The 23,777-nt window shown below is 41.1% G+C and overlaps 1 protein-coding gene across 1 annotated transcript in view; it reads left to right on the top strand.

Annotated features, from left to right (window-relative positions):
* The window catches only part of MARCHF5 (membrane associated ring-CH-type finger 5), an 80,754-nt gene that overhangs the window by 36,000 nt on the left and 20,977 nt on the right, over positions 1-23,777 (top strand). The gene's annotated exons all lie outside the window — the stretch shown is intronic.

Genomic DNA, 23,777 nt, shown 5'->3' with positions numbered 1-23,777 from the left:
GAGGTAGGAGATCACTGTGCTGCTTCCCGCCCCCACCCCCCCGGACACGGACTCAGCGGTGAGGCTGCACCCAAACCTGACATGGCGCAAGGACTGGGCCTGCCCCAGAAACACCCCAGTGCCCTGCCCCTCCATGCCAGGTGCACTCGGTGTGGGAAGGCAGGCTCAGCAAGGCAGGATCCAAGTGTGAGGTGGTCTAGGGGTGGGCTGAGAGGGTTCTGTGTGGGGCGATCTGGGTGCGGGCGGCTCAGTGGTGGATCTGGGTGGGGGGGATCTTGATGCATAGAGGCTTGTTGGGGGGTTCTGGGTGCAACAGTAATTGGACTCTGCAGGGGGGTCCAGGTGAAGGTGTTTGGCGCTTAGTGGGGGGGTCTGGATATGTGGGGGTCCAGATGCTGGGGAATGGGGCTCAGTGGGGTGGGAATCCAGGTGCAGCTGGTTGGGGCTCAGTAGGGTGGGGTTCCGGGTGTCGGAGGGTCTGGGTATGAGGGGGTCTGGATGTACATGGGTTGAGTGGATGGGGGAGCATCTCCCTGTATAGAGATCAGTCCCCCTGCAGCTGAGGAGCCATGGATGCAGGAAGTGCGTGGGCAAGGGGGAGTTTGCAGAGCTTCCCATGGGGGGGGAGGAAATCTGGGGGTGGGTCTGATATGGCCCCAGATGCCATGCAGGGGAAGAGGAAGTCCGGTCCTCCCCAGCCAAGCTGGGATTAGTAGCTGTGCCCAGTGCACGGTAGGAGCCACCAACTGGGTCTTCCCCAGTCCCGCCTCTTGCCCCACAGTGGTTTATCTCTCTGCTGGCTGCCTTGGGCACCCAAAACTTACTGCTGGGAAGGGTCGCATGACTGCTGTTGTGGCTTCCCTTTGCTTCCCCATCAGAAAATCATTTTTCTGCAGGGAAGCAAAGAAATCCGCAGGGGACATAAATTCTGCGCATATACAGTGGTGCAGAATTCCCCCAGGAGTACAAAATGCTGCTCACAATAGATTGTTACCTTCTGTGCGGCTACAGTATCTACCTGGTCTCTATTAGGCTCCTTCTTGATTGCGGGTGAGGGGAAATACAAGTGTGGTATGTCTAAACTCCACTAACTTGTGGCACAAAAAGGAGATGTCCTTTACTAAGATAAATGGGGTAGTTTGCACCTCAGTTCCTTTTGTTCCAGTCTCTCTCTCGACTCGTGTCTGCATCAGTTCCTCGGTTCACATTTTTGATATTTTCTTCACAACCATGACAGCTAGAGACTTAATTTCTGTTTAAAAATCAGTATTGCTAACTCTTATGAATTAATCATGAATCCCAGTATCATGGTGCCTGCAAGGGGATTTGTTGCGAAGACATGAGGCAAATCCGTTCCCCGCGATTCTCTGGTCTGGATGCATGGGCAGAGCTCTGTACAGGAGCCTGTGGGAGTCTACATTGCCAAAAAAAAATCCCACAGCACAAAATATCAGAGCCTTGGTCAACTCACTTGGGCTCATGAGTCTCTGACTGTGGGGCTAAAAATAACAGTGTAGATGTTTTAGGCTCAGGCTGGAGCCTGGGCTCTGAAACTTGGTGAACAACTACACTACTATTTTTAACTCTGCAAGCCTGAATCAGTTGACCTGGGTTCTGAGACCCTGCACTGAAGCTCTTTTATTTGCAGTGTAGACATACCCTGTGTAGCTGAGACTTGAATTTGACCTTGCCACTTAAGGCTATCTCAGCAGTAGCGGAGAGAGAGGGTCGTGGGGCAGAGGGAGTCAAGGGAGGGGTGTAGTCAGAGAGAAGTTGCTGTTGGGTCCAGGACACCAGAACCATCAGCAACGCTTCCCTGACTCCCACTGGAGTTCTCCTCTGCCCAGAACCCAACAGCTGCTCATTCCGGAGGAGTTGGGGAAGCCCTGCAGCTGCAGTGCTGGGCAGAGGAGAAGCCCCAGGGTAATGTAAGGGAAGGATAATTAAAATACAAATTATTTTTAGCTATTTGAATACTTGAGATTTTTTAAAAAAACTAAATTGTATTGCAGTATGATGACACATATATGTAGCTGATCAAAATTATGCAAAAAAGTAGAATGACCTATTTTTGACGCACTTTGAATATGAGGATTGATTTTAAAAAAATTTAAGGATTATAAATAATTACTGCATGTCTCAGATGGATTACAAAAATCCAATACCTGGGAATGAAGTCTTCAGCACTTTGGAAACTCCACCTAGTACAGAACACTGCACTGCGTCGTCTCAGCAACACAGGGTACCACGAACACATCAAACCTGACCTCCATTGGCTTCTCATAGGATTTCTAATAGAGTTAAAGGTCTCTGACCTTACTGTCAAAGTACACTATAGCATTGGCTAAGGATATCTAAGAGACAGCCTCAAGCTCCAAGATGAAGACGGTGGATAACTATGCTCCTGTGGCACAACGGAACTCTCATTAATAAGATTAAAGCTTGTCTAATAGGGAAACTAACTTTATCCAGGAGTGGTTTGAGACTATGAAATGAACTCCCCCAAGAACTGAAGACCATCACTACTCTCGCTATTTTCTACTCCAAGTGCAAGGCACATTTCTTTAACAAACACCTAGAAACAGGTATACTTTGTTTAAAAAACCCCACAAAAATCAAACCCTACCAAGACACCTCACTGCACATGCTTGTCCCCTGGGAGAGGATGAGAAAACAAATACCACATGACAGATGTGTAGCCATGTTGCTCAATGCACTACTGGAAGGCACTCAGATATGGCAATGTGTGGTACAAGATCCTATATAGAATATAGTAGGGTTACAGAAAGTTCTGCTTGGGTTAGGGTTTTTGCAAATACCAAAGGTGGTTGATATTGTAAAGACATTCTCCCATGTAAAGATATTTGAGGCTCACAAAGATTTATTGAATAATAATTGGAAAACTTGATACACAGAGCACTTTGTGTTTCTTGGATGTTCACTGTTAATTTTCTAGCTCCATTTTGTAGTCCTTCTGCAGGAGGAGAATATGGAGGAAAGGTGGAAAACAGAGAGGAGAGAGTCAAGATAGTAGGAAATGGATGGTAGTGCCCCTGTCTGAAGGAGAGAGAGTAAGTGGAGCATCCAGGAAGAAGTGCACATTTGTGTGCATTAAAGGTTGACTTTTCAACATGAAATTAATCACACATATACACTGGCAGAGGCATCCAAGGGAATTAGTCAAGACACTATTAAAAAAAAAAAACCCTCAAATTTTAACAAAAATCTCATGACTTTCAGGGAACTGACTCTTGATATTTGATCTCTTGAGGTTGGCAATACTGATAAATGAAGGCTAAGATTCAAAATAGTAGCTTCAGAGAAATGTTGGTATGATATATGGGCATGATCTAACTCTTTCAGAACCATGACTGTGGTCACTAAAGTAATGTAGAATCATTTGGACACTTAGTTACATGCCTGAATAAATTAAGGAGTTCTACATGTAGCAGGTAAGAGTAGTTTTATTACAGGCATATTGCAGATTTTAAGATTCCCTGAATTATCTTAGTAGCCAGACATAGAGCATCATCCTGATGCAGCACATCTAGTTTTAAGCTTTTTCCTTAACTTTTATATCTGTATGTTGAACGTTTCTCTATAGCTGGCTTTTGGGCTCTTCATTATTTTAGTTATTTATGTAGCATCAGAGGTAATAAATAGTGCATTACTAGAGGAAAATATAGTTCCTGCCCCAAGAAGCTTAAAACAAGTTTGAGTATGACAAAGAAGGATGCAGGAAAAGATGTTAGGAAGGGAAGGAGGGAGGAATACACAAAGAAAAATTGTGTGGTTACTTGTTTGGCACGTTATGCTAACCATCTACATTAAATTTTACAAGGGTAGCTAGTCTGCACAGAGGTGAGGATCATAGTTCACTACTAAATTTAAGGCAAACTTGTAAAAACTTTCAGCTCCATTTTTAAAGTGCCACTTGTCCCGTTGGTCCAGTACAAAAACTGGGAGTGTCTTTTATATTGTAAGCTCTTTAGAGGAAGGATTTGTCTTATCTGTTTATACGATTCCCAGTACAATAGGGTCCCGGTTATGTTTGGGCAATTGTATGTTGCAATAATACATGTTTTTAATAAGGAAGGCAGATCTGGTATGTGAAGAGTTGTCTGATAAAGGTTTACCCGAGAAGGAAGACCAAGCAGTGTGCTAAATTGAATTCAGTTGTACAAATACCCTGTTAATACAAAATTCTTCATATGAGAAGAATCATTTGACTCCAAGCATGGGAGAGAAGGATCTTTTTCTCTGGATAAAAAGGAGCCTCAGGTTGATGCAAGTCAACCGCATTCTGATAAAGAATGACACTATATGCTAGCATTTTGCGTTAGGTTTTTGAATAAACTCTGCTTTTGATATTTGAAGTTAGTTTAAAATATTCACCATCTTTCATGGGATAGTGAAGTAGTGATTAGGACTGCATCTACATTTTATCTTCGCAAGGGAGGGGAAATCAAAACTCTAGAGCATTGTTCAGGTGTGCTTTTCCCTATCTAATTACATTTTTACCTTGCATTCTTTTCCTGATTTTTCTTTATCTATTTTATTTGTAAAACCCATAGCTTGCTGCTGAAAAAATCAATCTAAAGGACTTGTATGGCCCCCATCACCTCAGTATCTGAGCACCTGAATCTAATGTGTTTATCCTCAGAACACCACCTATTCCCATTTTACAGATGATGGGGTGCTGAGGCAGAGAGAGAGTGTAATTCACTTGCATAATGTCACATGGGAAGTCTGTGGCAGAGCAGGGAATTGAACACAAGTCTCCCAAACCTCAGACCAGCACCCTAACTGTCAGACTGTTGTTCTCACCACTATAGCCCTTATTACTGACAGCCCTAGAAGGCAGTCAAGGTCACATCAGGCAAGAGTTGGAAGAGAACCTGTCTTCAAAAAATCTCACCGGCAGCATTTTCTTATGCTTATAAGTAGTATGCAGTAGTAACTATCTGTGGAGTAGTAACTTATGCAGCAGTAACTATCTTTTTGGAGGTATTGCTGATGGTGATCTCCAAGAGGCACCAGGGTTGTCTGACCGAGGGAAAGGCAACCGACCGAGCTCCCCCAAGCGCCACAGTTAAAAGTTCTGTACATCAAGAACTCAACTCCTCCATGCTACTGGAAAATATTGCTCCAGAAAGCATTCACTAAAGCATTAACTATGAAAGCTAACTATTCGTTCTCTCAAAATTGATTGGCAATAAACATTAGAGTTTCAAAATTAAGTGGAATCCACAAATATTTCTCAAAAAGAAAAGGAGTACTTGTGGCACCTTAGAGACTAACAAATTTATTTGAGCATAAGCTTTCGTGAGCTACAGCTCACTGCATCGGGTGCATTCAGTGGAAAATACAGTGGAGAGATTTATGTACATGGAGAACATGAAACAATGGGTGTTACCATACACACTGTAACCAATGATCACTTAAGGTGAGCTATTATCAGCAGGAGAGCAGGTGGGGGGGAACCTTTTGTAGTGATGATCAAGGTGGCTCATTTCCAGCAGTTGACAAGAACATCTGAGGAACGGTGGAGGGGGGGAGGGGAATAAACATGGGGAAATGGTTTTATTTTGTGTAATGACCCATCTACTCCCAGTCTCTGTTCAAGCCTAAATTAATTGTATCCAGTTTGCAAATTAATTCCAATTCAGCAGTCTCTCCTTGGAGTCTGTTTTTCAAGTTTTTTTTGTTGAAGAAGTATTGCCACGTTTAGGTCTGTAATCAAGTGACCAGAGAGATTGAAGTGTTCTCCAACTGGTTTTTGAACGTTATAATTCTTGACGTCTGATTTGTGTCCATTTATTCTTTTACGTAGAGACTGTCCAGTTTGACCAATGTACACGGCAGAGGGGCATTACTGGCACATGAAGGCATATATCACATTGATAGATGTGCAGTTGAACGAGCCTCTGATAGTGTGGCTGATGTGATTAGGCCCTATGATGATGTCCCCTGAATAGATATGTGGACACAGTTGGTAATGGGCTTTGTTGCAAGGATAGGTTCCTGGGTTAGTGGTTCTGTTGTGTGGTGTGTGGTTGCTGGTGAGTATTTGCTTCAGGTTGGGGGCTGTCTGTAAGCAAGGACTGGCCTATCTCGCAAGATCTGTGAGGGTGATGGATAGGTTGAAGATCTTTGATGATGCGTTGGAGAGGTTTTAGTTGGGGGCTGAAGGTGATGGCTGGTGGTGTTCTGTTATTTTCTTCGTTGGGCCTGTCCTGTAGTAGGTGACTTCTGGGTACTCTTCTGGCTCTGTCAATCTGTTTCTTCACTTCAGCAGGTGGGTATTGTAGTTGTAAGAATGGATCGTGTGGTGTGGTCTGGTTGAAAGCTAGAGGCATGTAGGTAGGAATAGCGGTCAGTAGGTTTCCGGTATAGGGTGGTGTTTATGTGACCATTGCTTATTAGCACCATAGTGTCCAGAAGTAGATCTCTTGTGTGGCCTCGTCCAGGCTGAGGTTGATGGTGGGATGGAAATTGTTGAAATCATGGTGGAATTCCTCAAGGGCTTCTTTTCCATGGGTCCAGATGATGAAGATGTCATCAATGTAGCGCAAGTAGAGTAGGGGCATTATGGGACGAGAGCTGAGGCAGCGTTGTTCTAAGTCAGCCATAAAAATGTTGGCATACTGTGGGGCCATGCGGGTACCCATCGCAGTGCCGCTGATTTGAAGGTATATATTGTCCCCAAATGTGAAAGAGTTATGGGTGATGACAAAGTCACAAAGTTCAGCCACCAGGTTTGCCGTGACATTATCGGGGATACCGTTCCTGACGGCTTGTAGTCCATCTTTGTGTGGAATGTTGGTGTAGAGGGCTTGTATATCCATAGTGGCCAGGATGGTGTTTTCAGGAAGATCACCGATGGATTGTAGTTTTTCTCAGGAAGTCAGTAGTGTCTCGAAGATAGCTGGGAGTGCTGGTAGCATAGGGCCTGAGGAGGGAGTCTACATAGCCAGACAATCCTGCTGTCAGGGTGCCAATGCCTGAGATGATGGGGCGTCCAGGATTTCCAGGTTTATGGATCTTGGATAGCAGATAGAATACCCCAGGTCGGGGTTCCAGGGGTGTGTCTGTACGGATTTGTTCTTGTACTTTTTCAGGGAGTTTCTTGAGCAAATGGTGTAGTTTCTTTTGGTAACCCTCAGTGGGATCAGAGGATAATGGCTTGTAGAAAGTGGTGGTGGAGAGTTGCCTAGCAGCCTCTTGTTCATGTTCTAACTTATTCATGATGACGACAGCATCTTCTTTGTCAGCCTTTTTGATTATGATGTCAGAGTTGTTTCTGATGCTGTGGATGGCATTGTGTTCTGCACGGCTGAGGTTATGGGGCAAGTGATTTCTGCCTGTAAGTGACAATGGATGCTTGTTTTATGCAATCCATTTATATAGAATATAGACTTTGAAAGTGAACAAAAAATTTGGATGAGATGACTAAATTATGAATGTACATTCTTTGCCATTTTAAATTTTTACAGATGAGATTTTAGAGATATGTTTGAGCATAGGGGAAGCTTCCATCTTCTTATTGTCTTTATTATGCCACATCCAAGTCTTATCATCTTAGTCATACTGCCTCTCAGATTTTGTTCAGTATGTTTTGGTCATCTCATCTAATTAAACAACTAGACAACACTGTCCTCTTAGAACCAGCGATAGGCACTGGGGAGCTGCTGGAGCCTTTCACTACTACTTGTAGCTACATATTGCAGTATGCAGCTACACATAGCTTATGCAAGCCACAAGTGTAAAAAAGAAACCATCTTACACCACTGAGTGAGTAGTCAGCCCCAGCTTTCACACAGTGGAAGTGGAACCCAACTGTCCAGGATCTCTGCTGTACTCAGATGTACAGTGGACTGACCTGCAGAATGAGTCTTCAAGTCTCCTGCAATAGGAAAGGCTTTAGTTTTTTCTTTTGCAGTTTTTTGGGGGGGGGGGAGAAATGCACAGCCACAGTTACAAACTGGAGAAAGGGGGACCTTCCCAGGTACACGAGGCAGTGAACGTGTGGGTATGTTACATATCTTCTACTGTCTCATGTTTTAAAAACTTGCCTCCTTGTTGGAAATCAGACATGTCAAATGAAGAAAGGAGATGGAGGCTATATAAATCATTAAACAATACCAAAGCAGAAACCAGAGCTTTGGCATGCAAAGAACTGAACATAGCGTGTGGTACCAGGAAGTTTGTTAGAGTATGTAGAAACAGTCCTAGTTGCTCACAAATAAAAACAAGCCTAGTAAGTAAAAGATAGCCACAGGCATTGCAACACACTGCTTGACACTCAGCTAGCCAGGTAAGAAAAAATGGAGGGCAGTTGGGGCCACATGTTTCTTGATAGCTGCTGGTCTGTACATTTGGATCCATGAAGGGATTTGCACAAGCCGTATTGGTCATTGTTTTTCTTGATGGTTCCAGGCTCAGCGCAGATGCTTATGTATTCTACAAGTGAGGATATGCCGAGCCAGTTTTCACAGGAGAACAAATACTTATGAACACGTCAGTGAAAGGGTTTAAAAGAAAAGTAATATAAATTTGGGAAAAATAAAATTTAGAAGAGGATCACTTGTTGAAGAACATGGATACCGTAAAGGTAACTTTTCATTCTCCTCTGGACCCTACCTCAGAGGACTGACCTCTTCAGTAATCCATTTTAACTCCATCTGTTGTATAGTTTGTTTTGCTATTTCTCCTCCTTTTATACCGTCACGTGTTTGAAGTCGGTTTCCCAGTATTTGGACCTTTTGTATACATATAAATATAAATTAAATGCATGCAATTGAGCATAGCTCTCAGACACTAACAATGAATCTATAAGGTCTCACTAGACGTTTCATTTCCTTGCTACCAAGTCATTCTGTTAGTGGCACAAATTATAATATACAATATTGAACATAAACATGCATAGCTAAAATACATTATTATATTACCATTAACCATGCAAAGAATTTTTTCAAGTGCTGCATGCAGTACAACTAATTATAATCTAATAATATTTTAATATCGACAAAACTTTTGGTTTCTTTCTTACAATTTTAAAATCTTAAATTCACTTTGTTTTCAACCTTAGGTCAAAGTAATCTGTGTTCTCCTCATTCACATTAGGATGACTAGGGTATTTTGTCTCATTTCTTGCAACACAGGTATTGTAAAGTACTATTAACCATTTGCAGCACTAGCAACCCCAAGCTTCCAAAAATCATTATTTTAAAACATTGGATTATTTTTATTTGCATTCTGGTTACTGAGCCTATAGGGTGCATACTGTTCATATATTCAGGCTTTTCTCCACTACCTTGGACTTCATTGTCAGCAATATGCAAGTGTCACATATCATCTTCATCACATATGAATTACCACCACTATGATGGCCCAGTGCTTGGATGAGATCAACTCGTGGTTTTTCAGTCCAATCAAGGGAGAGCTTATTTTTGAAGACAGAGGAGAGCTCTTTAATTTTCAGCCACAGTGCAGTCTCCTTTGGGTGAAGATGCAAACCTACAATTTGTCAATTCATTCCTTAAGTTTAAGATAAGCTTCAGAGTAGCAGCTGTATCTAGTCTGTATCTGCAAAAAGAACAGGAGTACTTGTGGCACCTTAGAGACTAACAAATTTATTTGAGCATAGGCTTTCATGGGCTACAGCTCACTTCATCGGATGCATAGAAGAGTGGATTCCTTGCTGATGCTAAGTTAGCTCATAGCATTTGAAAGTAATGCTTTCTACCATCTCTTTTTGGTAAGGAAATTCTATCCTGTCCAAGCAGATGATTAACTGGCCTCAGTTTTACACACTCTCATCACCTCCCCTACAGCAAATCAGTATACCTTTGCATGAAGCTATAGGCAATCAGGAAACTTCAAGTAGTACTGAATGCTGCAGCCTGTCTGTTCAACTACACAGGATATCATGAGCACATCAGACCTGTCCTCTGCTCTTTGTATTTGCATCCCATAGAAAACTGAGTTAAGTTCAAGGTCTCAGTCCTTACTTTCAAGTCACTCCATAGATTGTGCAGCCCGGGATGTCTGAAGATTCACCTAAAGTTCCAAGATGAAGACCATGGTCAATAACTCCTGCTTCCCAGGCTCTTTGTACTACACAAGCAAAATTAGTCTGCTAGACAAACTTTTGAGAGCCAATCCAAGACTTCCCCAGGAACAAAAGCCAATCACAGATCTTACCATCTGCCATTCCGAGTGGACAGCATGTTGCTTTGATCTTGCCTTCTTGCATATAAACACATAGAAGCATGTACATTAAAAAACAAAACAGTATAATACACACACGGTTGTACCCCTTTAGGAATTCTACCCATTTGAGAAAGAAAGGACAAACCACACATAACAGATAGATATAACTTCTATTACTTAGTGTGCGACTGGAAGCCACCTAGATACAGTAACTCCTCACTTAAAGTTGTCCTGGTTAACGTTGTTTCATTGTTACGCTGCTGATCAATTAGAGAATATACTCCATTTAAAGTTGCTCAGTGCTCCCTCATGTTGTTTGGCAGCCGCCTGCATTGTCCACTGCTTGCAGAGAGAGCAGCCCATTGGCACTAGCTGGTGGGGGCTTGGAACCAGGGTGGACCAGCAGCCCCCCATCCCTGCTCCCCTAAATTCCCTGTGCAGCAGCTGCCCAGCAGGCTATCAATTGCCAGCAGTTCAGCTGTCCCTCCCCCCCTTCCATGTGCTGCTCCTGCCCTCTGCCTTGAAGCTGCTCCCGGGAGCTTCCTGCTTGCTGTGTGTGTGTTTGTTTGGGGGGATTAGGGTGGTGCTAATGTCAGGGTGTCACCCCCCCTGCTTACCCCATCTCCATAGAGCAGGGGGACACACAACAGAGCTCAGGACTCAGGAGGGAGCTTGCTGGCAGCAGCTGCTGTCTCAACTTGCTGATCTACTTAAAATGGCAATGTACTTAGAGTGGGTTTAGCATACTTAAAGGGGCAATGTGCCTCTCACACACACTCACACGGGGGGGGTGTCTGTCTGTCTGTCTCTGTCTGCCAAGCTGTCTTCCCTCCCTCCATTCATGCTGCCTTGTAGAGTATGAGGCTACATTAGCAACAATGTGTTTAATCCTTGAGGGCTCAGCCGAATGCTAATTCATCATTTAGTAGTAAGGCATTCCCTGGGAAATATCCCGCCTTCTTCCACTCTCTGACTTCACCACCTCAACCAAGCTTCACAATCATCATTGGGGGGGGAGAGATAGCTCAGTGGTTTGAGCATTGGCCTGCTAAACCCAGGGTTGTGAGTTCAGTCCTTGAGGGGGCCATTTGGAATCTGGGGCAAAAATTGGGGATTGGCCCTGCTTTGAGCAGGAGGTTGGACTAGATGACCTTCTGAGGTCCCTTCCAACCCTGATATTCTATGATCATTGCTGTGTACAGTATTAAATTTTGTTTAAAACTTATACTCTGTGTGTGAGTGTGTATATTTATTAATGGGGGGGATATATATCTAATATATAGTCTTCTGTCTGGTGGAAAAAATTTCTCTGGAACCTAACCCCCCCTGTTTACATTAATTCTTATGGGGAAATTGGATTTGCTTAACATTGTTTTGTTTAAAGTCACATTTTTCAGGAACATAACTACAACGTTAAGTGAGGAGTTACTGTACTACCATGGTATGGGGCTACAGAGTAGCAGCCGTGTTAGTCTGTATTCGCAAAAAGAAAAGGAGTACTTGTGGCACCTTAGAGACTAACAAATTTATTAGAGCATAAGCTTTCGTGAGCTACAGCTCACTGTAATGCATCCGATGAAGTGAGCTGTAGCTCACGAAAGCTTATGCTCTAATAAATTTGTTAGTCTCTAAGGTGCCACAAGTACTCCTTTTCTTTTTGGTATGGGGCTAGAAACTTAGCTCTCATTTTTTTAAAAAGGAGACCTGAATTCTTGTGTCCTCGCTTTTCTTAAGGAGCAGTGGCTTTATGAAAACACCAACTATTGCAAGATTCTATAACAATAGCAAGAGTTGACTACGTTGCATTTGTAGTACTTTCTTTCTTAGAAAGATCATATTTTGCTTTTGAGCTGTTTTTTCCTCTGGTAACATTGAGCGTTACCTAGCAGATTTACTGCAGTCTGGATGCCCATTCTGTTACCTCAGTTTCCCTATTCTTGTTGCTGGGCAGGGATTGGAAGTTTTGGGACAGGAGGAAGAATCTGAAATAGTTATGTAATTCTATAATCCTTGTCCACCTAGAGAATTGGCAAAGCTGGATACAATTCAAACTTGCTGTTATTTATGATGAACGGGCATGTAGTAGTCCAGATTGTGGGGTGGGAATGAAATTGCCTTCATTTTCACAAATACAATTGCCCTCACAGAAAGAAGGCTCAATTTAGCAACCAACTTAAAACTTGTAATGGTGTGATTTTTTCAGAGGTACTGAGCATGTGCAGGTCCCAGTGACTTCAGTCAAAGGTTTGGGTACTCAGCTGCTACAGAAATCAGGCCGTAAGTTTTTAAAGTGATTTAGTAGCAAAATAAGATACATTTATTTCACTACATCTTATAGTAATGTCATTTAAGTAAATACTATACATGTATACACATTAAAATCCTCAACCTACAGATTCTTAAACATTCAATAAAGGTAAACATCTAGTAAACTTAACATGACATGTTATGTTGTAATGTTTATATTTAAAACACATTTAGAATGATTCACTGTATATTAATCAACTATATTAACTGCTGCATAGATATAGCAAAGGACATTAAACTTTACCAATTTAAAACAGTTTACTCAAACAAGAATTTTTAAAATACAGTTAACAGGATCCTAAGACGGTCTTATTTAAAGCACAAGATAGAGAACCAGGAGATCTGTGCTCTCTTCTCAGCTTTGCCATAGATGATATTGTGACCTTGGGTAAGTTTTATGCCTCACTTTAGAAATGTATTCTGAGGTTGAAATAATTACTTTTTGTGAAGTACTTTGGTTCCTCTTTAGAAGGTGCTGTGGGAGCATTGTCATAAAGTTTGGTTTTAAAAATAATTTGGCTTGATGTGGCTCAGCCATTTGCAATGAAGAATAGAGCAGGATTTCTTGATATCAGCTGACCTTCTGTCAAGCCAACCAACTCGAGCCTGTTGCAGGAACCAGCAATGTCTAGTAAGTGCACTCTTACTGAGGTGTACTGCCATATTGGTTCATTGTTGCAGCAGGGCAACTTAGATGTGTGCAGTGCCCTTCGGGCCCCCTCCTTGTTATCTCATGTTGCCAAGTAAAGCCATTGTACTAAAAAGAATTCTGAACCGGGTTGTACAGTGGAACCTCAGAGTTATGAACTGACCCAGTTTCAAATGTGGTGTGTGGTTGACTGAAGTACACAGTCAGGCAGCAGCAGAGAGCAAAAAAATACAGTACAGTATTTTGTAATACTATGTAAACTACTAAAACGTAAAGGGAAAGCAGCATTTTTCTTCTGCATAGTGACGTTTCAAAGCTGTATTAGGTCAGTGTTCAGTTGTAAACTTTTGAAAGAACAAGCATAACATTTTGTTCTGATTTACGAACATTTCAGAGTTATAAACAACCTCTATTCCTGAGGGGTTCGTAATCTGAGGTTCTTCTGTATTAGCAAGTACTCACAATGTAACTCAATTGAAAAGCAATTCAGGATTTTTGTAAAGTTTATAATGCTGTTTAGAGTAATCTGATATACTTTTACTTTAGAATAACCTTGTATATCCCTTCCAGATCTGGCTAGAATTTTAATAAAAGGAAACAGACTGTGATATTGCTTCCTTCCTTTTGTGTACCAATCTACTGAAATTATATTACAATTAAAAGAAAAGGAGTACTTGTGGCACCTTAGAGACTAACAAATTTATTTGAGCATAAGCTTTCGTGAGCTACAGCTCATTTCATCGGCTGTAGCTCACGAAAGCTTATGCTCAAATAAATTTGTTAGTCTCTAAGATGCCACAAGTACTCCTTTTCTTTTTGCGAATACAGACTAACATGGCTGCTACTCTGAAACCTATATTACAATTGTGACAGAAGTCTGAAAAGATGTATAGTGCATTAACTTAATACAGTTTTTTAAAAGCTGCATTTCTAGGAAAATGAAGGTTTTATTTTGTAAACTTTCAAGCTACAAAACACTGATTCTTGACTCAAATCTTAGGACATTTTTTTATTGAACATGATAAATACTCATTTTGTGTTTTAGCATTTGTGTAACAACAAATCTTGCATTTTAAGATGTTTCAGTCCTACACTGAAAATTGTTCATATTGACCAGAGGGAAGTGATGGTATTCTTCAGGAGACCTGCTCAAAGTGAGGAACATATGACAACTCCATTTGTTACTAGCGGTATTTTCCTTCTTCCATCATGCCCTTTTTCTCTTTAGGTCAGTTTATTCTTTAATGTCTCTTCACAGTTTTAGATAAAACTGAAGTCGTTTTTATTGTTGTGAAATTTTTTGCTATGTACCAATGTTTGGGCCAAATCCTGACCCCACTGTAGTTGAAGAAGAACTTGGTCCTTTATTTGTTCTAGATATTATTTTAAACAGCACAGTGTAAACTAGGGAGAGAGTTTAAAAGGCCCAAAGGGTGGTTAGGTGCCCAATTCCCATTGAGAGGTGTCTGTGTTGTCTTTTAATAAATCCTTTGAAATATGTGTCGGGTAGTTCAGGCCCAGACATTACATTTTATATATATTCTTTTGGACAAAACCTGGTAGTAAAATGTTTGTACTCAGTCATTTTATTTTGACTTAAAAATTCCGCTGCAGTATCTAGAACCCAGATGTTCTGTATTGGCTAGTCTAGTAAAACCAGAAAGTTATATTAATCTATTTTCATTGTCTAAGCTGTATGCAGTGCAAAAAACCCCAGAAAACAAAAACTCTAAATGGTGAAAAGTTAAACTAGGTTTTAGGCTTAAACTTTTTTTTTTGTTACCAGTGCATTAGATTATTAATACATTTTTTAGCCTGACATTGTCCCTTATATTTGAAAAAAGGGGCAAAGTTATGACTTTATAGTACAGTACTCCAGTTTATATTCGTTCTGCTTTAAAGAGTTGGTGTTCTTACCCAGAATCTTCATATCATCACCAATATTAAAGATTTTCAGAACAATATTCAACTCTGTTGCTTGTTTATCCCATTGTTTTCAGCTGAGAATGAAGTTTTATTGGTATGTAAGGCCATGTCTACACTACAAACTTTGGTCAATGCAGATACGTTGGCTTAAAGCCGCTGTAGTTAGCATATCACTTGTGCGTGTGCATAGTTGGCTCCTTTTGTCAGTGGTGCGTATGCTCATCAGAAGTGCTTGTATTGATGCATGGTGCAGTGCACCACGGATAGATTTGTTAGTGTGCAACCTGCCACTGTCCAGTGCACTGTCTTTTGGCAAAGTTTGGCAATGCATGGTGGGGCAGAAACAAGTTGTGCCTTTGTGACGGAGCAAGGGGTCAGCTTCTCAGTGTGCAACTGCCTCCATGCCGTAATGTCATCTATATCGGAGATTCTCAACCTTTTTGTTTCTGAGGCCCCCCCAACATGCTATTAAAAAAAAAAAAAAAACACTCTGGCCCACTTGTGCCACAATAACTGGTTTTCTGCATATAAAAGCCAGTGCTGGCATTAGGGGGTAGCAAGCAGGGCAATTGCCTGGGGCCCCCACGAAGCTACATTGCTCAGGCTTCAGCTTCAGCCCTGGGTGATGGGGCTCAAGGACCTGGGCTTCAGCCCCATGTAGTCGAGCTTTGGCTTTCTGCCCTGAGTTCCAACGAGTCTAATGCTGGCCCTGCTTAGAGGCCCCCCTAAAACCTGCTTGAATCCCCCTTGGGGGCCCCGGATCCCTGATTGAGAACTACTGATCTAAATCCCATAATTTTCATGTCCTTTTTTTTTCAAAATCATACAAATCTGTATAGCCCTCCTTACTGTCCACCATCTCTGACAGCATCATGGAGCCTGCACAGCTTTGAACTGTTGTCATGAATGTTGCAAGCCCAGGACATACAATCCTCTGGTATTTGCAGAGTCACAAGAAGAACCGAATCAGTGTAACACAACTTCTTAAAGGCTGGTGGTGGTGGTGGTGGTGGTGGTCACAGAGCTGCTCAGATAGTGGAGTGCTGCTTCTGAGTCTGAGAAACAAGCTCTGACTGGTTGGGATTGCATTGTAATGCAAACTTGGAATGATGAGCAGTGGCTGCAGAACTTTTGGATGCACAAGGCCCCATTCCTAGATCTGTGTGCCAAGCTCACCCCAGCCATCCAGCACAGGGATACCAGAATGAGAGCCACATTTGACAGTGAAGAAGTGAGTGGCAATTGCATTGTGGAAACTTGCAGTGCTGGTTTGCTGCCAATCAGTCAGAAGTTGTTTTTGGAGTTGAAAAATCCATTATGTGGGTCATTGTAATGCAAGTGTATAGGGCTATTAATCTTGTCCTGCTATGTAGGACTGTGTCTCCTGGCAATGTGCAAGATGTAGTGGATGGATTTACAGCAGTGGGGTTACTGAATTATGGTGGAGCAATAGACGACATGCATGCATCTATTTTGGCACCAGACCACCTTGCCACAGAGTAAATCAACAGAAAAGACTACTTTTATTTGGTTCTGCAAGCATTGGTGGATCACTGGGGCCACTTCAGACATCGATGTAGGCTGATCAGGGAAGATGCATGACACATTTGAGAACACAGGACTTTTCAGAAAACTACAAGCAGGAACTTCCTTTCCTGACTGGATTTCCATTGGGAATGTTGAAATTTCAATAGTGCTCTTGGGGGTCCCAGCCTATCTGTTGCTCCCCTGGCTCAGGCTCATGACAGCACCGAGATTCAACTATCACCTCAGTAGGTGCAGAATGTGCTTTTGGTGGATTGAAGGGTCCCTAGCGTTGTTCACAACATTGGATCTTAGTGAGAAAAATATCCCAATGGTTATAGCTATCTGCTGTGTCCTGCATAATATCTGTGAAGCAAAAGGGGAAAAGTTTCCACTGGGGTGGAGGTGGAGCAGCTGTCTGCTGAGTTTGAATAGGCAGACACAAGGGTTATTAAGAGAACTCAATGCGGAGCTATACGACTCAGGGAGGCTTTGAAAGAGCACTTCACAATGCATTACAGGGGCTCTGCTTTACCTGGCCCTGCTGTTTTGTAACCTATGAGGGATTGCTTGGTGTACATGTATAAATATAACACTGTCAATGCATCCAATTTTACTTGTCACTGATCCTATGACTTGCCATACTGTACAGTAACAAGTAATTGGTTGCTTTCAGAAGGACTAGAGCACTCAACAGCATATATTTTGAACTAATAGAGGAATTATGTTTAAAACCATAGAATTTTAATGTGTAACAATCCAATGAAGAGACAAATCCATACAGTTTTAAAGCAAATAGATTAAAACTTAATACATTAATACAACAGAACTTATGAAGGGGAAAGAACATTCATATCCATTGTAGTTATACATACAGTGACCTGTGAAAAATTGGTGTATGTGAAGCTGTGCTTGTCTTTCATGTCCCCTGGGATGGTATGGTGGTGATAGTGCAGCAGCCCCGAGGCCATGTGGAATGGTGAGGGAGACTGTAGGGAGGTGCGGCAGTGGAGTTCTCTATGGACTGCAAAGGGAGGTGAGCCTGGGATTGTTAAACCTGTAGGTCCACTAGAGTCTGCAGCATCTGTGTTTGCTGGACTGGTGCATCTCCTTCTTCTTCTTTTCCTGCTGGGTCTCCTGGGCCTTTCTCTAGGCTGTCTGCATTGTTCAAACTCCAGGCCTAGTGCTCACAGTCTGATGCAGCACTGGCTTGCAGAATCTCATTGAATGTGTTATCCTAAGTCCGCCTCTTCCTCATTTGGCTCCGGTGTTCTGTGGTGTGGAAGGGGAATCCCTAAAAGCTGCAATGGCAGAAGCTGCAGATAAAACACACAGAGGTACCATTGTCAGTATGGTCATAACAGAAAGCAAAACTTAAGATTCAGACCTCTCTTCCATTGCTCCCATAAAATTTTAAACATGCTCATTGACCATTCTGTTTGGGACTGCTTGTACATGCACCGTTCTCATACCAGCCGTGGTGAGTATGGCCCACCAGGGGTGCGGGAAACGAGGAGGGAATTGTTTGGTTGCATGAAACTGAGTATAGGACAATGGCATTGAATACTGGTACCATTTTCCACTGGTGGTGGTGATTTTAGCTGATATCTCACTCCTGAGGGTAACCAAAGCAGAGAGAGTACAGCTGCTGGTGGTGTTTTGAAGCTATCTGGGCCCATATGCTGCTGCCTGTGTCCTGCAATTGTGCCTGCCAAAGTTATTGCTGACTGGCATGCAAAAGTATCCTATCATGGAGGAAGAAATAAGGCAACCCTCCCTAGAAACCTTCAGGAGAGAATTTCAGAGTACCTCCATGAAAGTTTCATCATGATCTCTCAGGAGGATTCAAGGAAAATCCTTGTGTACATAAACTGCTCCACATGGCCCTTCTTACCTAACTCTACAGGGCAATGAAAAGCAGATGATAACTTTACCTTTCTGTGTACTACTGTATCTTCTAGTATGAGTAAATTAACGAAAAGCTGACAGCTGTGTGTCCTGCTAAATTGTGGGGCACTATCACTGTAATGGGAAATACATTTCCACGCTTACCTGAGGATCCTTCCTCATGTATTGAGCTCATCCGTGCTCAACTGACTGCACTTGGTAGAGTCTCAAACAGGTCCTGGTTCGTGGCATAGCTGGATCACCATGGTCACCAAGGATTTAATTATGAGCTTGTCCTACTTCAGGAGTTGTCTTCGCCTTCCCCATCCTCCTCCCCACCCCCCACCATAGTTCTTTCATATCAGAATAAAAATGAGAAGTTTAAGATATGTGATGGACTTGCTGTCTTTCAAAATAGAGGATCTTGGTATTATGAAGCACTATCACTTCAACTTCTTTAATCAACTTCAGCCTATTTTTATCCTTTTGAGTCCATTTAGAAGCCTATACACAGTGTGGAGCAAACAGAATGTAAAGTATATTTGGGAATAAATTCTGTTGATGGAAAACATTTGGGGAATAACTTGTGTAACTGTTTCAATTCATTAAAAAAATATTCAGATTTACTCACATTAAAAATGCCAAAATTTACCAGATATGCTATTCAAAAATTGTCACTTAATTTAGCCAGCTGTAGTGCCAACACACTCTTAAATATATTGATTAAAATATGTATTAAAAAAAATCTTAATTCATGGACAGGCTCAAAAACTTACTGCAGTATAAATGAGAAACACCTAGAGACCTTAATCAGGGACCAGGTCCTTTATGCTATACACTGTACATATTAAAACAAACAGTCCCTGCCTAGGAGAGTTTACAAGCTAAGTAAGGGTATGTGAAATTGCAGTTCAGTAACAGCCAGCTCTAGATAATTCAAGGAATGCTGCTTCTACTAAATTATAAAATGTATGAAAAATACGTAATCTGCAATTATATCTTTCTACTGTGGAAAGACTGATTTGATGTAAACTGAGTTGCACCAATGTGCTTAATATGCTGGGCGGTTTTACAGTAGATGTATCACTTTAGTAATGTACACAAAATAATAACTTGACATGTATGCTTATTTTTTTTTTTCAACTGTAGAGGAAATTTGTGAGGCTAGAATGAAGAAAACATGTAGCCTTGGAATAAGATGAACTGAACAAAAAACTCTGAAAACTCCACTTAATTAAAAAAACTCACCCACATGTTGTAGGTAGTTTGTACCCACAGTAATTGAGACTTTGTGCAGCATTATACTTGGAGATGCACTTCCTGCACAATTGGTCAAACTGAATTCTAATACAGCATTTGAACAGCAAGTAGAAAAGTTGTACTTGGTGTAAGAAAGCGTTTCTACGCAAGTTTATTTCCTTTTAAAATTTGGTTGTGGCTTGTGCTCAACACAGAAGTTTGCTTTGAAAAAAATCCTTTAATTTTCCAAAGCAATTTAAAATTGTGAGCAACAAAAATAAAGCTTTTTTTCCCCCACCCTTCATAAATGTCCACTCTCTTCAGAATGGTTCCACCCCAAGTTGTAGCTACAATAAGGCAACTTAGTTGTTTTAAGTGATGTCAGATTTGATATCCATATACAGTAGCTTGACAATATCAAATTAAGTGAATGTAAGTAATTCTAGAAATTTGTAGTGGTTTGTATGAGGTTCTCAATGTGTTCATAGTGTACAGCCTTCGAATTGCTGGTATCTCTAGAACTAAACATTCTGAAAACTGGGCTGTAATTTACTGTGGGAGGTGCAAAACCAGTTTCAGACAAGGCCAGTTCAACCATATAAAGAAATGATTTTATAAATAACTGCTTTAGAAAAGTATTAGATATTTAAATGGTGAACTGGAAACAAGATACAATTAGCTTGTCTCTTCTCTTCTAGGGTTGACATAGGAAATGTGAACTGCAAGGGAAAGTTACCTCTGCTTCATCTATAATTGAACTGTCCTTTTCCCCCCACACATACCAGATCTATATATTTATCACGACCACCACCACCATAAAAAAAAAAATTGCTCATGTATGCCACTTCCTTAACTCTATCTCTGCTGAAATATTCAGCCATGCTTTCATCTTATCAACTTTTGGTATTGAAACTCCTTTCTCTGTGGCTTTCCAGTTCCAGTTCCTCTAAACTCCATCCATATGCAAGATTCTACTGTCCCAATTCTTATGTATGCTAAGAAATTCCATATATACTCAAGAAAACATACATGGGCTCCCAAATTTCAGAATCCACTTCAGAACTGGTTGTAAGATGTGTGGGCTTGCTTCAGCCCATGTCATGCATCTTATCCTATTCCCTTTCTTATCAAGCAAAGTACTCCTTCATGCCAGTAGAAGGATCACTCACTGGTTAGCGTGCTCCCTTGTGCCTGGGCTCAGTGTAGCAGCCCTTGTCTGTCACCCCCTGCTGGCAGGAGCTTGGGCCACACAGTGCTTTGTCTCTTCTTGTGACTCAGCTCCCTGGTGAGTTTGCTTAGCTTCATCCCTTCCAAGATTCCAAAAAATCCAAAGAAAACCTAAAGCCTAATCTAGGGTCAATAGGCCTTGCCCTTTTACTTCTGAAGTTTATACCACCTTCTTTAAGGGGAGTGGTAGAAGAACCCAGGCCCACCTCCTACTTTAGGTTCTAGCGCAGGGACCCTGTGTTAGACAGCTAATGTCTGCTTCTTACAATCCTCCACTACGCCTACTTTTATCTGTTCTCAGGTGTCTTTCACAAAGTTGTACTCTGCAATCCTTTCTCCCTGGAGCTCCATCTCCTGCAGTTTCCTCCCAATTTGCTAGTGAGGTGCTTCCTCAAGGTAGTTTTCAGCCTTTCTAGTAGCCCCTCTGTTGATGCCTGAGCTTGCAGCCTTTTATCCCAGCAGTTGCTAAATGACACTACTTAGTTGCACCTGAAGGAGTAATTGATTCATCTATTAACATTTTCCTGGCTGCGATAGTTTGGGGACTGTATGCCCCATCATGCTGCCCTTTCACAGAATATCACCACTGATAATAGTCTCCAAACTTTTGCAATTGTGTTATCTGGAACAGTATTCTTGCATCAGACTCATTAAATCTCCATCTCTTCTTAATATGTTACTTCTCTCTACTAGATCTTTTACATTTTGGGGGGATGTGTTGTGATTGCCGATATATTTTCACCAATGCCTTTTGTTTCTTCTTGCAAAGTCTTTAAAATCATATCTCTAATTTATACCATATACTTTCTGTAATCTTGTAATTTAAGTATCTAAAGAATATTTAATATGAAAGACACTATAGAAAATGGTTAGATATTTAAGTTAAACATGATGATTTTCTATATCATAGCTGTTTTTATAGATTTTATATCTTTGTGGCTAATTGTTTTTTTCTAATTTATCTTTCATTATACATTTGACACCTTATTAATCGAAAGACAAATGCTGGAGTAACCCATCCATATAAATCACAAGGTAGCTAATTGGACTGAACCAGTCAAAGCAAATAAAGGGGGAGAAAAAACTATGACAGTCAGAATGTGTGTGTTGCAGAGTTCATTCCAAATTTCTGTACACACAATTTAATGACAATCCATTTCTGTTGAAGGAATACAATTTTTTTCTAGACTCTGGCTAGATATTTCCCTAAGAGTACCTAAAAAATATTTTTGCATATGATATTAGGGGGGGAGAACTAAAAGCACAGCCAAAATCTTGCCATTGTAAGTTCAATTCCAGATCAAGTTTGATATTGTGTAGTTAGTCAGTGTACTGCATACTAGACTTTGTGATTCTGTAGTATGCTACTGAATGCATTCCTCATCTCTAACTATGGCCTATTACCTTTTACTTTTTTCTCTATTGCCTAGGCAATTATTTTATCATTTGAGGAGAAAGAAGAGGCCTTTTTATTTTAGACTCTCTAAGCTATTATATTTGCCTATTATACAGTAATGTCATTGCCATTTTTCAAATCCAAGTACATCTGTTCTTTTATCTTTAAACAAATTAAATAAAACTCCAGGTTTGGCAGAGAAAACTTTTGTTCTGAAACATATTTAATATAGAAAAATCTTGTAATTTTCCCCGTTAATGCCTCTCACACTGGAATGTCAGTTACTGATCCTTAATTTCCTGGGTTTTCTCTAATCATTTCTGAAGATGAGGTTATGTTTACTTTTCTGTTCCTGACGTCACCCCAAGCGGTTATTCAGAATTCTTTTGTTATTGGATCAATAATCTCTCCAACCTTCTGTCTCAGGATTCCATGCAGTAACTATAGTTGTGCCAATTTTGAGACATTAATTTAATCATCTTCAGGTACAATTGTTGATCTCTATAGTGTTTCATACTCCTATCTATTTCTGATTCAGTTGCTGGTGTCCACAGGACAACCTAGTGTTTTGGGTTTGAGTAGCAGCTGTGTTAGTCTGTATTCGCAAAAAGAAAAGGAGTACTTGTGGCACCTTAGAGACTAACAAATTTATTTGAGCATAAGCTTTCGTGAGCTACAGCTCACTTCATCGGATGCATTCAAGCTTATGCTCAAATAAATTTGTTAGTCTCTAAGGTGCCACAAGTACTCCTTTTCTTTTAGTGTTTTGGGGTGTCTTTCAGGGCGCTCCACATTTTAGACTGATTTTTTTTTATTTTCTGCCGAGGCAATCTGTTATGTTTATCAAGCTCAAATAGTCATAATAAAACAAAAACCCATACTTTCTTTTTAAAGTTTCATAAATGGGAGATTTTCAAGATGGCAGCTTCAAGTACTCTGTGCAGCAGTTTTTACGAGACACAGATCTACATCCTACCTTTTAAAGTAATATTATTGTGCCTTATGAGTATGGGGGGGAAGCTTGTTTGGTTTTTGGAAATATTTTTATTTAACTTTCATGGTATAAATTTCCTTCACAAATCATATACCCAACAAATTAAAAACAAATATAGAGTCTGCTTTGTGTGTAGTCACATCTTCTGTACACAACTGTATATGCTTATTTTCCTATGTCTTGTGCTGCCAAGGAAAGTCTTTTAAACTTAGTGCAAGATCCTCCCCCTGCTCTGGCCCCTTATGCCTCATAAAAGGGCCCGAAAAGCCCATATTTATCTTAGGGAGGATTCCCCCAGGTAAGCACTGTGGAAGACTGCTTTAAGTCTCCTCACAAGCTCCGGCATGCCAGAGGTAGGGCTGGGAGAAGCATGTGAGGTGTGGAGCTACAGTACACAGCTTGGTGTCCCATTA

The sequence above is a fragment of the Dermochelys coriacea genome, chromosome 7 (assembly GCF_009764565.3).
Source record: "Dermochelys coriacea isolate rDerCor1 chromosome 7, rDerCor1.pri.v4, whole genome shotgun sequence".
Lineage (NCBI taxonomy): Eukaryota > Metazoa > Chordata > Testudines > Dermochelyidae > Dermochelys > Dermochelys coriacea.
This window is presented reverse-complemented; position numbering and strand designations above follow the sequence as displayed.